General features: G+C 38.9%; 1 pseudogene; it reads left to right on the top strand.

Moving 5' to 3' along the window:
* The first annotated feature begins 2396 nt into the window (after window positions 1–2396).
* LOC147283551 (secreted RxLR effector protein 161 pseudogene) lies at window positions 2397–3172 on the top strand (annotated as a pseudogene).
* The last annotated feature ends 431 nt before the right edge of the window (window positions 3173–3603 follow it).

Here is a 3603-nt window from a genome sequence, read left to right as displayed (position 1 = left end):
TAAAGGTGAAAAGGCAAATTTTATAGAAAAAGAAGATGAAGCTACTCTTTTGATGGTTTGCCAAACTATTGAAAACACTCACCATGATGTGTGGTATATAGACACAGGTTGCAGTAACCACATGTGTGGTAATAAGTCAGCATTTTCTGATTTGGATGAGTCTTTTCGCACCACTGTAAGGTTTGGAGATAATTCTACAATTTCTGTCATGGGCAAGGGCAATATTAAAATTTGGGCAAAGATAACACTTCTCAAACTATATCTAGTGTTTTCTTTGTTTCGGATTTGAAAAGCAATTTGTTGAGTGTGGGGCAGCTTCAGGAAAAAGGCTATGTGATCAATATTCAAGCAGGAACATGTCAAATCCATGATCCAAAGAAGGGGCTTATTGCACAAGTCAGCATGTCAGCAAACATGATGTTTCCGGTGCATATCCAGAGTGTGACTGAGTCATGTTTCTCTGCTCAAGTGAAGGATACAGCATGGCTATGGCATCTCCGCTATGGACATCTGAATTTTAATGGATTGAAAACCCTTCATCAGCGAGGTATGGTGAAAGGACTTCCACCAATTGATTGTCCATCTCAAATTTGTGAAGAATGCGTTGTTGGAAAGCAGCATAGAGACACTTTTCAAAAGGGGAAAGCATGGAGAGCTCGCAAATCTCTTGAGTTAGTCCATTCAGATATTTGTGGACCCATCAACCCAACTTCCAATGGGAACAAGAGGTATTTTATCACGTTTATTGATGATTACAGTCGAAAAACGTGGGTTTACTTCTTGCAGGAAAAATCAGAAGCTTTTGTAGCCTTTAAAAGCTTCAAAGCTCTTGCTGAAAAGGATGTTGGAAAAGTAATTAAAACTCTCCGCACTGATCGTGGTGGAGAGTTTAACTCACAAGAATTTGCAAATTTTTGTGAGATGCATGGAATTAGGCGACAACTTACAGCAGCCTACACACCACAACAGAATGGAGTGGCCGAGAGGAAGAACATGACAATTCTGAACATGGTTCGAAGCATGCTGGCAAGCCGAAGCATTCCAAAGATTTTTTGGCCCGAGGCAGTCAATTGGAGCATTCATATACTCAATCGTTGTCTCACACTTGTTGTCAAAGATATGACACCTGAAGAAGCATGGAACGAACATAAACCAGCAGTGGATCACTTCAGAATTTTTGGTTGTGTAGCATATGCACATATTCCAGATGAGAAGAGGAAGAAGCTGGATGACAAAGGGGTCAAGTGCATTTTTCTTGTGGTCAGTAAACATTCAAAGGCGTACAAATTGTTCAACCCAATCAATAAAAAGATTGTGATCAGCCGAGATGTGGTGTTTGATGAGGAATCCTTGTGGTCATGGGCTGTTGAAAGCTCAAAGGAGTACATTCCTGCAGATTTTGATGAAGGAGAAGAAATAAATTCTGAGCAGTCATCAATTACAATTTCCAGTAGCACACCAAATCCACAAGCAAGTACATCTGGAGTTATTTCAACGGATGATTCAAGGCCCCCACGCATGAGAAAAAGACCAGCATGGATGATGGACTATGAGGTAGATGGTATTGATCACTCTGATGAATATCCACTTACCTATCTTGCTCTATTTTCAGATTCTGATCCTATAGCTTTCCAAGAAGCTCTCAAAGAGGAGAAATGGAAACAAGTAATGAATGAGGAAATCAGATCAATTGTGAAAAATAATACTTGGGAGTTGACAGACCTTCCACAAGGGCAGAAGTCGATTGGCGTCAAATGGGTTTACAAAACAAAGCTAAATAAGGATGGAAAAGTTGACAAATACAAAGCACGCCTTGTGGCTAAAGGCTATAAGCAAGAAGCAGGTATTGACTACAAAGAAGTGTTCGCTCCAGTTGTAAGACTCGATACAATTCGATTGGTTCTCTCCATTGCAGCTCAAAATTCTTGGTTCATTTTTCAATTGGATGTGAAGTCTGCATTTTTGCATGGCGAATTGCAAGAAGAAGTATATGTTGACCAGCCACCAGGTTTTGTGCAACAGGGGAAGGAGAAACAGGTATACAAGTTGAGAAAGGCTCTTTACGGGCTTAAACAAGCACCTAGAGCTTGGTATAGTCGTATAGAAGCTTATTTCATCAAAGAAGGTTTTAAAAAGTTTCCATATGAGCATACACTCTTTATTAAAGTTGGTGATGGTGGAAAGATGTTAATTGTGTGCTTATATGTAGATGATTTAATCTACACTGGAAACGATAAGGCTATGTTTGATGCTTTTAAAAATTCCATGATGACTGAATTTGATATGTCAGATCTTGGACTGATGAACAACTTCCTTGCATCGAAGTAGAACAATCTGCTGCAGGCATTTTTGTTTCACAAAAGCAGTACGTTCAGGAGGTGTTGGACAGGTTTGGAATGAAGGATTGCAACCTAGTAGGCACCCCAACTGAACCTGGAATGAAGTTAATGAAGGACCTTGAAGGAGAAAAGGTCAACAACACACTCTACAAGCAGATTGTAGGAAGCTTATTGTATGTGACAGCCACAAGACCAGATGTTATGCACACTGTGAGCCTCATTAGTCGCTACATGGAATGCCCAACAAAACTTCATCTCCTTGCTGCAAAAAGGATCTTTCGCTATTTAAAAGGTACAATGGATTTTGGGATATTGTACAGAAAGGAAGCAAAGTCAAAGTCATGTTTAATTGGCTTTACTGATAGTGATTACGCTGGAGATCCAGATGATAGAAGAAGCACTTCAGGCTATGTGTTTATGATGGGTTCAGGGGCTGTTTCATGGTCATCTAAGAAGCAATCAATTGTCACTTTATCCACCACTGAAGCTGAATTTGTTGCTGCTGCTTCATGTTCTTGTCAAGCAATATGGTTGAGAAGATTACTTGGAGAACTACACTGCCAACAACAAGGATCTACACCAGTTTTTTGTGACAACAGTTCAACCATCAAACTCTCAAAAAATCCTGTTCTACATGTGGAAGAAGCAAACATATTGATGTGAGGTATCACTTCTTACGTGATTTGTGTACAGGCACCATTGATCTGGTTTATTGTAGAAGTGAAGACCAAATTGCAGACGTGTTTACCAAGCCTCTCAAAAGAGCTGTGTTCTTGAAGTTGAGGAATTTGCTGGGTGTTTGCTCTATAAAGGATCTTGCTGGAGGGAGCTGAGATGGATAAATAAGTTTGTTTTTACTTTATAACTGATGTCTAAAGGACATTCAGTTTAAGGGAGGGTGTTAAAGTTTATTATTATTTACTTATTAATTATTGAATAAGTTGGTGTATGTTGTCCTATTCTTATGGGACTTAGTTGTTTGGTTGTTTCCTAGTCTGTAGGGATATCCCAGTAGCGGTGAAAGTCTGTTAGTCATGGAAAGTGTTGTTCCAAGTTATGTGCTAAGTCAGTTTTGTTTATTCTATTTTAAGTTGTTTTCAACTCAGTCAATTACTATCAATCAAGTTAAATCAATTTCAGTCTACTGTCTTTGAGTTTACAAAAACTTCAATTGTTCTGCAGAAATTGATTAAATTGATAATTTCAGGGGTTCTCTCATACATCAATTCTCCAGTTACACACAAAAGCGATCTAGATATAAGAT

The sequence above is a fragment of the Dryas octopetala genome, chromosome 5 (assembly GCF_963921425.1).
Source record: "Dryas octopetala chromosome 5, drDryOcto1.1, whole genome shotgun sequence".
NCBI lineage: Eukaryota > Viridiplantae > Streptophyta > Magnoliopsida > Rosales > Rosaceae > Dryas > Dryas octopetala.
Note: the sequence above shows the minus strand (reverse complement) of the source record. Positions and strands in the feature narration are given on the sequence as shown.